Genomic DNA, 11,553 nt, shown 5'->3' with positions numbered 1-11,553 from the left:
TGTTCTCTCTGCAAAAGTGGTTGGGAAGGTGCTGTGTGAGCTTTTTCTATTTTATTTTATTTTTTTAATTATTATTATACTTTAAGTTTAAGGGTACATGTGCACAATGTGCAGGTTAGTTACATATGTATACATGTGCCATGCTGGTGTGCTGCACCCATTAACTCGTCATTTAGTATTAGGTATATCTCCTAATGCTATCCCTCCCCCCTCCCCCCACCCCACAACAGTCCCCAGAGTGTGATGTTCCCCTTCCTGTGTCCATGTGTTCTCATTGTTCAATTCCCACCTATGAGTGAGAACATGTGGTGTTTGGTTTTCTGTCCTTGCGATAGTTTACTGAGAATGATGATTTCCAATTTCATCCATTTCCCTACAAAGGACATGAACTCATCATTTTTTATGGCTGCATAGTATTCCATGGTGTATATGTGCCACATTTTCTTAATCCAGTCTATCGTTGTTGGACATTTGGGTTGGTTCCAAGTCTTTGCTATTGTGAATAGTGCCGCTATAAACATACGTGTGCATGTGTCTTTATAGCAGCATGATTTATAGTCTTTTGAGTATATACCCAGTAATGGGATGGCTGGGTCAAATGGTATTTCTAGTTCTAGATCCCTGAGGAATCGCCACACTGACTTCCACAATGGTTGAACTAGTTTATAGTCCCACCAACAGTGTAAAAGTGTTCCTATTTCTCCACATCCTCTCCAGCACTTGTTGTTTCCTGACTTTTTAGTGATTGCCATTCTAACTGGTGTGAGATGGCATCTCATTGTGGTTTTGATTTGCATTTCTCTGATAGCCAGTGAAGGTGAGCATTTTTTCATGTGTTTTTTGGCTGCATAAATGTCTTCTTTTGAGAAGTGTCTGTTCATGTCCTTTGCCCACTTTTTGATGAGGTTGTTTGTTTTTTTCTTGTAAATTCGTTTGAGTTCACTGTAGATTCTGGATATTAGCCCTTTGTTAGATGAGTACGTTGCAAAAATTTTCTCCCATTTTGTAGGTTGCCTGTTCACTATGATGGTAGTTTCTTTTGCTGTGCAGAAGCTCTTTAGTTTAATTAGATCCATTTGTCAATTTTGGCTTTTGTTGCCATTGGTTTTGGTGTTTTCGACATGAAGTCCTTGCCCATGCCTATGTCCTGAATGGTAATGCCTAGGTTTTCTTCTAGGATTTTTATGGTTTTAGGTTTAATGCTTAAGTCTTTAATCCATCTTGAATTAATTTTTGTATAAGGTGTAAGGAAGGGATCCAGTTTCAGCTTTCTCCATATGGCTAGCCAGTTTTCCCAGCACCATTTATTAAATAGGGAATCTTTTCCCCATTGCTTGTTTTTCTCAGGTTTGTCAAAGATCAGATAGTTGTAGATATGCAGCATTATTTCTGAGGGCTCTGTTCTGTTCCATTGATCTATATCTCTGTTTTGGTACCAGTACCACGCTCTTTTGGTTACTGTAGCCTTGTAGTATACTTTGAAGTCAGGTAGTGTGATGCCTCCAGCTTTGTTCTTTTGGCTTAGGATTGACTTGGCAATGTGGGCTCTTTTTTGGTTCCATATGAACTTTAAAGTAGTTTTTTTCCAATTCTGTGAAGAAAGTCATTGGTAGCTTGATAGGGATGGCATTGCATCTATAAATTCCCTTGGGCAGTATGGCCATTTTCACGATATTGATTCTTCCTACCCATGAGCATGGAATGTTCTTCCATTTGTTTGTATCCTCTTTTATTTCATTGAGCAGTGGTTTGTAGTTCTCCTTGAAGAGGTCCTTTATGTCTCTTGTAAGTTGGATTCCTAGGTATTTTATTCTCTTTGAAGCAATTGTGAATGGGAGTTCACTCATGATTTGGCTCTCTGTTTGTCTGTTATTGATGTATAAGAATGCTTGTGATTTTTGTACATTGATTTTGTATCCTGAGACTTTGCTGAAGTTGCTTATCAGCTTAAGGAGATTTTGGGCTGAGACAATGGGGTTTTCTAGATATACAATCATGTCATCTGCAAACAGGTACAATTTTTTGACTTCCTCTTTTCCTAATTGAATACCCTTGATTTCCTTCTCCTGCCTAATTGCCCTGGCCAGAACTTCCAACACTATGTTGAATAGGAGTGGTGAGAGAGGGCATCCCTGTCTTGTGCCAGTTTTCAAAGGGAATGCTTCCAGTTTTTGCCCATTCAGTATGATATTGGCTGTGGGTTTGTCATAGATAGCTCTTATTATTTTGAGATACATCCCATCAATACCTAATTTATTGAGAGTTTTTAGCATGAAGGTTGTTGAATTTTGTCAAAGGCCTTTTCTGGATCTATTGAGATAATCATGTGGTTTTTGTCTTTGGTTCTGTTTATATGCTGGATTACATTTATTGATTTGTGTATATTGAACCAGCCTTGCATCCCAGGGATGAAGCCCACTTGATCATGGTGGATAAGCTTTTTGATGTGCTGCTGGATTCTGTTTGCCAGTATTTTATTGAGGATTTTTGCATCAATGTTCATCAAGGATATTGGTCTAAAATTCTCTTTTTTTTGTTGTGTCTCTGCCCGGCTTTGGTATCAGGATGATGCTGGCCTCATAAAATGAGTTAGGGAGGATTCCCTCTTTTTCTATTGATTGGAATAATTTCAGAAGGAATGGTACCAGTTCCTCCTTTTACCTCTGGTAGAATTTGGCTGTGAATCCATCTGGTCCTGGACTCTTTTTGGTTGGTAAGCTATTGATTATTGCCACAATTTCAGATCCTGTTATTTGTCTATTCAGAGATTCAACTTCTTCCTGGTTTAGTCTTGGGAGGGTGTATGTGTCAAGGAATTTATCCATTTCTTCTAGATTTTCTAGTTTATTTGCGTAGAGGTGTTTGTAGTATTCTCTGATGGTAGTTTGTATTTCTGTGGGATCAGTGGTGATATCCCCTTTACATTTTTTATTGAGTCTATTTGATTCTTCTCTCTTTTTTTCTTTATTAGTCTTTCTAGCGGTCTATCAATTTTGTTGATCCTTTCAAAAAACTAGCTCCTGGATTCATTAATTTTTTGAAGAGTTTTTTGTGTCTCTATTTCCTTCAGTTCTGCTCTGATTTTAGTTATTTCTTGCCTTCTGCTAGCTTTTGAATGTGTTTGCTCTTGCTTTTCTGGTTCTTTTAATTGTGATGTTAGGGTGTCAATTTTGGATCTTTCCTGCTTTCTCTTGTGGGCATTTAGTGCTATAAATTTCCCTCTACACACTGCTTTGAATGCATCCCAGAGATTCTGGTGTGTTGTGTCTTGGTTCTTGTTGGTTTCAAAGAACATCTTTATTTCTGCCTTCATTTCATTATGTACCCAGTAGTCATTCAGGAGCAGGTTGTTCAGTTCCCATGTAGTTGAGCTGTTTTGAGTGAGTTTCTTAATCCTGAGTTCTAGCTTGATTGCACTGTGGTCTGAGAGACAGTTTGTTATAATTTCTGTTCTTTTACATTTGCTGAGGAGAGCTTTACTTTCAACTATGTGGTCAATTTTGGAATAGGTGTGGTGTGGTGCTGAAAAAAAAGTATATTCTGTTGATTTGGGGTGCAGAGCTCTGTAGATGTCTATTAGGTCCGCTTGGTGCAGAGCTGAGTTCAGTTCCTGGGTATCCTTGTTAACTTTCTGTCTCATTGATCTGTCTAATGTTGACAGTGGGGTGTTAAAATCTGCCATTATTGTTGTGTGGGAGTCTAAATCTCTTTGTAGGTCACTCAGGACTTGCTTTATGAGTTTGGGTGCTCCTGTATTGGGTGCATATATATTTAGGGTACTTAGCTTTTCTTGTTGAATTGATCCCTTTACCATTATGTAATGGCCTTCTTTGTCTCTTTTGATCTTTGTTGGTTTAAAGTCTGTTTTATCAGAGACTAGGATTGCAACCCCTGCCTTTTTCTGTTTTCCATTTGCTTGGTAGATCTTCCTCCATCCTTTTATTTTGAGCCTATGTGTGTCTCTGCACATGAGATGGGTTTCCTGAATGCAGCACACTGATGGGTCTTGAGTCTTTATCCAATTTGCCAGTCTGTGTCTTTTAATTGAAGCATTTAGTCCAATTACATGTAAAATTAATATTGTTATGTGTGAATTTGATCCTGTCATTATGATGTTAGCTGGTTATTTTGCTCATTAGTCGATGCAGTTTCTTCCTAGCCTTGATGGTCTTTCCAATTTGGCATGATTTTGCAGCGGCTGGTACCGGTTGTGCCTTTCCATGTTTAGCACTTTCTTCAGGAGCTCTTTTAGGGCAGGCCTGGTAGTGACAAAATCTCTCAGCATTTGCTTGTCTGTAAAGTATTTCATTTCTCCTTCACTTATGAAGCTTAATTTGGTGGGATATGAAATTCTGGGTTGAAAATTCTTTTCTTTAAGAATGTTGAATATTGGCCCCCACTCTCTTCTGGCTTGTAGAGTTTCTGCCAAGAGATCTGCTGTTAGTCTGTTGGGCTTCCCTTTGATGGTAACCCGACCTTTCTCTCTGGCTGCCCTTAACATTTTTTCCTTCATTTCAACTTTGGTGAATCTGACAATTATACGTCTTGGAGTTGCTCTTCTCGAGGAGTATCTTTGTGGCATTCTCTGTATTTCCTGAATCTGAATGTTGGCCTGCCTTGCTAGATTGGTGAAGTTCTCCTGGATAATATCCTGCAGAGTGTTTTCCAACTTGTTTCCATTCTCCCCGTCACTTTCAGGTACACCAATCAGACGTAGATTTGGTCTTTTCACATAGTCCCATATTTCTTGGAGGCTTTGTTCATTTCTTTTTATTCTTTTTTCTCTAAACTTCCCTTCTTGCTTCATTTCATTCATTTCATCTTCCATCACTGATACCCTATCTTCCAGTTGATTGCATCGGCTCCTGAGGCTTCTGCATTCTTCAGGTAGTTCTCGAGCCTTGGTTTTCAGGTCCATCAGCTCCTTTAAGCACTTCTCTGTATTGGTTATTCTAGTTACACATTCATCTAAGTTTTTCTCAAAGTTTTTAACTTCTTTGCCTTTGGTTTGAATTTCCTCCTGTAGCTCGGAGTAGTTTGATCGTCTGAAGCCTTCTTCTCTCAACTTGTCAAAGTCATTCTCCGTCCAGCTTTGTTCCGTTGCTGATGAGGAACTGCATTCCTTTGGAGGAGGAGAAGGCACTCTGCTTTTTAGAGTTTCTACTTTTTCTGCTCTGTTTTTCCCCATCTTTGTGGTGTTATCTACTTTTGGTCTTTGATGATGGTGATGTACAGATGGATTTTTGGTGTGGGTGTCCTTTCTGTTTGTTAGTTTTCCTTCTAACAGACGGGACCCTCAGCTGCAGGTCTTTTGGAGTTTGCTAGAGGTCCACTCCAGACCCTGTTTGTCTGGATATCAGCAGCAGTGGCTGCAGAACAGCAGATTTTCATGAACCGTGAATGCTGCTGTCTGATCATTCCTCTGGAAGTTTTGTCTCAGAGGATTACCTGGCCGTGTGCAGTGTCAGTCTGCCCCTACTGGGTGGTGCCTCCCAGTTTGGCTGCTCGGAGGTCAGAGGTCAGGGACCCACTTGAGGAGGCAGTCTGCCTGTTCTCAGATCTCCAGCTGCGTGCTGGGAGAACCACTGCTCTCTTCAAAGCTGTCAGACAGGGACATTTAAGTCTGCAGAGGTTACTGCTGTCTTTTTGTTTGTCTGTGCCCTGCCCCCAGAGGTGGAGCCTACAGAGGCAGGCAGGCCTCCTTGAGCTGTGGTGGGCTCCACCCATTTCGAGCTTTCCCGGCTGCTTTGTTTACCTAAGCAAGCCTGGGCAATGGCGGGTGCCCTTCCCCCAGCCTCACTGCCGCCTTGCAGTTTGATCTCAGATGGCTGTGCTAGCAATCAGTGAGACTCCATGGGCATAGGACCCTCCAAGCCAGGTGAGGGATATAATCTCCTGGTGCGCCATTTTTTAAGCCTGTTGGAAAAGCGCAGTATTAGGGTGGGAGTGACCCAATTTTCCAGGTGCCATCTGTCACCCCTTTCTTTGATTAGGAAAGGGAACTCCCTGACCCCTTGCACTTCCCAAGTGAGGCAATGCCTCACCCTGCTTCGGCTCACACACGGTGCGCTGCACCCACTGTCCTGCGCCCACTGTCTGGCACTCCCTAGTGAGATGAACCCAGTACCTCAGATGGAAATGCAGAAATCATCCGTCTTCTGCGTCGCTCACGTTGGGAGCTGCAGACCGGAGCTGTTCCTATTCGGCCATCCTGGCTCACTGTGTGAGCTTAAGGGAGATTAGAACTCTGGTGTTGGGGTCAGACAGGAAAATGCCTGGCTGCTTCTCTCAATTGCTCCCCTGAGAAATGGCAGCATGTCTTAGAGCCCAGCCTGGGTGTCAGAGGTCCTGAATTTCAATTTGGGGAATGGACCATACACAGCAAGACTGAGAAAGTCATGTACCTACCAGGGCCCTGATTTCCTTATCTGCACATTAGGCTAGATAATTGCAAAGCTCCTACATCTGCATGTGTATAATAGACAGTTTTACTCACCTGCTATTGTAATGCACACACTGGGGCCATGTATTTCAGTGTTGGATGAGTCTTTTTCTGGTGCTGCCTGGGCTGGCTAAGGCCAGAGAGTGGTCCAGCTCCCTCCCTGGAACAGCTCTCCAATGGCTGGCACCCATCCTTGCCCATCTCTGACAGCAGACACCCTGCCCAAGATTAAGGACCAGAAGTATATATATATAATAGATAGATAGATAGATAGATCAATAGATGCTTTTTAAAATACACATTTTATCCTTTTCTTCCCTTTAATCATTCTACAGCAACAGATTCTTCAAACAAGCTGCACTCCCATGTGTACTCAGTCGGGTATGCTTTTCTTAGGCAGTAAGCAGGATATGCAATCAGGTTCATACATAGCTGTTGCGACTTCATGAACACGTCTGAAAAATCGATTGGCTGGGCACTTTTTTAAATATGTCTCCTCTTGACCCACAATCTGAAGATTAATTCTGCCAACAGAAAGGGCTGACTTGCAGGTCGATACCTCCTTTTAAGAACCTCCTCACTTTAATTAATTGTCCCTACAAAGTCCTAGATTACAGCTCATGGATAGGTGATAAAAAAATTAATGAAAGCACAGAGCGTAGGGTGGAGGTAAGCCCTGACAAGGTTATGGAGTGTGGGGAAAGGAGGATTTGGGAAATGGACTGAGAGGAAGCAACATCCTGAGTGGTAGCAAAGGGGAGATTACCTGTCTGTCTGTCTACCTGTCTGTCTCTCCATTTGACATTACTGTCTCTAGGACATTTTGTTTTTCAGTGGTGCTGGGCACAGCTCACACTATCACCATTATTTATAAGACACACGGTTATTGGAAGGAGCTCAGGGTTTGCAATCACATGATCATGCTGGCAGCTCTAGATCTGTCCATTGCTCACCTTGGCTTGCTTCTCTGATAAATGGGGATAAGAGTTCCTACTGCATAAGGAATCTACTTGGCTCTATGGCAAGCAGAGGCTGTAGATGGGCCAGGAAGAAGGTTGGGTGACATCCTAGGGTCACACCAAAGCCATGCTCAGCACCCCGCCTCCTCCCTGAGGTCCCTGAGGCACAGCGCACTTCACCTGCCAGGTAGGGAGAGGCCCACAAGAGCTTCAGATGTCATTACAGTGGCCCTCTTCCACATAGGTTGATATATACTTTCTGCTTCTTTGTTTCTTTCAGATTCATTTCTTCAGGAGCATTGCATAGTGACAAGAGTGGAGATCTTTGAAACCAGAGAGCCACCATCAAGTTCTGCCCGGCTTCGCGAGCTTATGGAAGGCAGGCATTTAACAGAAGGGAAACGCGCTGAAGCATGCTAAGAGTTTCGTGAACTGCCATGCAGGAAAACTAGAGGGGGAGTCACTAGCAACCAGGAGCTAGAATGGAAGATCAGCAAAGCTCTCTCTGAGGAAGTGACATTAAAAGGATGAAAAGACAAACGGGAATCAAAGAGGACAAATACAGACAAGGGAAGCAGGTGGAGGAGTTCCAAGGGGAGGAAAGAGCCTGCACAAGGCCCCCTATAGGGCAGAGACTTGTGTGTGAGGAGCTGAAGGCCTTGCCAAGCAGGGCTGGTGGGAGGGAAATTGCAGGAAATGAGGTTGGAAACTGAGGAGAGGGGATGTGGGGATTTATAGATGCAGTAGAAGTTAGTGTCTCATCTAAAGGGCAAGGAGAAGCTCTTAAAGGATAACGATTTCCTTTTTTTTTTTTTTTTTTAAAGAAACAAAGTTCTGTTGCCCAGGCTAGAGTGCAATTGTATAATCATGGCTCACTGTAGCCTTGAACTCCTGGGTTCAAGCAATCGTCATGCATCAGCTTCTTGAGTAGCTGGGACTACAGGCATATGCTACCATACCTGGCTAATTTTTTTTAAGAAATGTAGAGATGGAGTCTCACTAAGTTGGCCAGGCTGGTCTCCAACCCCTGGCCTCAAGCCATCCTCCCACCTTGGCCTCCCAAAGTGCTCGAATAACAATCGTGATGCCTGGGCTCTTGAGACTTTAGTGCATCAAAAAATTATTCTCTACAAATCAAGACTCTTTGTATCCAAAGACTATTTTAAAGCTATAAATCCCAAACTGCCTTTCTTTGCTCTGGTATCTAGGCACCCCTTTCCTGGGGCGTGGGGTTGGAAAGCCCTGGCTGCCTGCACTGGCAGGTGTGGGGGACTCATGGGTCCCATGGAAACCTGTGCATAGGGTGTGGGGAGTGCAGTGGTTGAGTTTTCAGAGCACAGTCCTCATCGGCTACCAAAGCATTTTTCCTGAGGTGGACTCTTAGTATCATTTAGCCCCGAAGACTCCCTCCCAGCAGATCTTTAAACTGTTACACTAAACATCAGCCTGAGTGACCCAAGCAACCATACAGACATGCCCTTGACAACGCTTACACCAATGATGGCTTCAGCCATCTTTCCAACCACTCACTAAGTGCTTCATTTAGGGAGGCACAAATTGTCTACTGGTTTTAACAAGGACATGGAAAGTCCAAAGCTGATGGTGTCTTCTCATGCTTGCACAGATGAGATATGGGCATCAACCCTTTGATTGGTCTCAGCTTGCTAAGAAAGATGGCTTTTGGAACACACCAGCCACTCCAAATAAGCTAAATCAGGACTCTTGATCCAGTTCAATGCAGGCAGGTATATACACTTCAAAGGCAGCGACAAGGTCTGTCTTCCTCCTTATGTAATCCCCCAGTGCTGAGTATGGGGCCTGGGGTAGACAGAGTACTCAGGTCCATCTGTGGAAGGTGCCAGCCATAACTTCCTGATGTAGATGGGGATTGTGGTGGTGTGGGGAGTCACAATGGCGGAAAGAAAATACTTTGGTCTTTCAATCAAGAGGCCTGATTTGTCTTTAACTTAGAAGGTGGTGTTTGGGAAATAATTTTTTTTCTCCTTGGGTCTTCATTTTCTTATCTGAATTAACTCATCTCTCAGCCCTAAATGATCTTCCGTTTCTTGCATTTTATTATTCCCTTACAGACTTAGCTGTAATCCCTTGCAAATCTGATGAAATGCAGTAGAAGTGAGAGATTTTTTGGTAAGAAGATGGTATCAGTTCCTTAGATGCTTGCAAGAAAAAATTCAGGTACAAACTTAATGGATTCATTTTTTATTATCAACCAGCTTCAGTGGACCAGAAACTAGGATTCCAAGGTGTGGGCCTATGGCCAGGTGCCAGCAGAGCAATGAGAGAGATTTTTCCTGGTGACACAGGCCAGAGGGTAAAATGGTTTCAAAGGCATGTTGTATTTTATGAGTCTCTCTACCATCTAAGTGATGAAGTTCCAAGGTCACGTGGGGCTTTTAATCTTTTTACTTACCTTATATTCGAAACAAAAGCTAAGTGACAGAGGAAGGGATGGGGAGGCCAGGCAAGTGTCCCCTCTCTTGTGATACCTGTCCTTTCTATACTTTTACAAGTGAGTTCTGAAGCCTTGCTGGGCCACACAAAGGCTCATCTGATCCAATCGAGGAGATGTCTATTGAACAGGGCCACAACTCAGGTGTGCATGAAAGAAACACAGCTTGATGTTTCTATAGCTGAACTTAGTTTCTCTCTCAACCTCCCTTCCCTACCAGAGCTGAAAGTTCATGTCAGTAACTGAGTAAATTCAGTCTTTTCATGAGTTTTCCCCTCTCCTCCTCAGGGAAGTTGCAGAAGAACTTCAAGGAGCTCATGTGTGCGGTCTGGCTTTTAAGCATCATTGTCTGTGAATGTTGACATCTGCTGAGTGACCTCCATGGTCCCCCTGACCTCTAGTCTCAGCAACCTCTATACCTTCTTGGGGTGTACACAGGTGAAGCACATGGAACTTGAAGGGATCTCTCCTGCCCTGCATGGGCCTGCAGGAAACATGGGCTGGGGGGCTCTGGTGCCTTGATTAGATTCGACCACAGCTCCGATGCTGACACACCCTGCTGGTGCTGGAGGCTCTCAGGAGACTTGTTGCTTCCCTAGGCTCCACTGGAAGTGTGGTTCAGGCTCCCCAGGCACTCAGCTTCTGGCATTAATCTAGGGCTTCAGTTCTTTACTGTTAAGGAACTCAGTCCAGGGGATATTGATGCGGGGCAGGTGAGCCCCTAAGTGGGGCTCAGCCTTTGAGGGTTCTTGGCTGCACCCAGCAGAAAATGGCTTCACTGAAGCAGCAGTGTGGCAGCTCCATGACCGCTCTTGCAGAGCAGGGCTACCCCATGAGCAGTGCACTGAGAGTAGCAGCACCTCTAAGCAGTTCTGTATGCATGTTTACACCCACTTTTAATCACATGTAGATTAAGGGGTAGTTTATGCAGGAACTTTTAGAAAAAGTGTGGTAACTTTGAGGTTCTTGGGTCATTGCCATAGAAAGGGGTGGTAACTGCCAGGGGTTGCCATGGTAATGGTAAGTTGATGTGGCACACTGATGGGCATGTCTTATGGAAAGCTGCATCCGCCCAGGCCCTATTTTAGCCAGTCCTTCATTTGGTCCAGTGTCTGAGCCTCACCTCTAGAGTGGAGTCTCACTTTTACCTCAGTATGACACAGCCCTCAGTGGGCTTCTTCAACTCCGCCACCCACTACCTTCCACCCCGAATGCCTGTCCTTTGCCCCAGTTTCAAGGGTCTTTATCTGTTTTGAGGGATGAAGATGGGAGAGGGAGGGAAAACCGGCTCTGAGAACTTCTTGTTATGTTTTTCCCACATTTATTGCTGTGGCATAAACGCATTGCTGAGGTCCTTCTAAGCTTCCTTCTCTGAAGCCAGCATTGGGCCATTCTGGAGGCCTTCACTTTGCCCCTCACTCTGCTCTGGGCGGCTCCCCTGCAAGGGCTTCATCCATGGCTCCCTTGCCTCCTGGTTCCTGGCTGAGTTTAGACAAGGGTGGCCCTAGCACAGTCTAAAGGAAGACAAGCACGAAGAGGGGCACGTCGTCCTCCAGCTCCATCCCTGCTGGGTCCCCGGCTGAACACCACAGCTCCTGCCAAGCAGTCCTTTCTGCTAGGCTTTCTGGTATGGTTTGGAACTGTGTCTCCGTCTGAACCCCATGTTGAAATGTGATTCTCAA

The 11,553-nt window shown here is 44.1% G+C and overlaps 1 long non-coding RNA gene across 1 annotated transcript; it reads left to right on the top strand.

The window, feature by feature from the left end:
• The first annotated feature begins 8,465 nt into the window (after nt 1-8,465).
• On the top strand, nt 8,466-11,154 carry LOC134738806 (uncharacterized). The gene is made up of 3 exons (XR_010124868.1): nt 8,466-9,146; nt 9,492-9,597; nt 10,160-11,154. It is a non-coding gene; the product is annotated as an uncharacterized LOC134738806 (long non-coding RNA).
• The last annotated feature ends 399 nt before the right edge of the window (nt 11,155-11,553 follow it).

Source organism: Pongo pygmaeus, chromosome 20 (genome assembly GCF_028885625.2).
Source record: "Pongo pygmaeus isolate AG05252 chromosome 20, NHGRI_mPonPyg2-v2.0_pri, whole genome shotgun sequence".
Classification (NCBI taxonomy): Eukaryota; Metazoa; Chordata; class Mammalia; order Primates; family Hominidae; genus Pongo; species Pongo pygmaeus.
The sequence above is the reverse complement of the archived record's forward strand: the minus strand, read 5'-3'. Positions and strand labels throughout refer to the sequence as shown.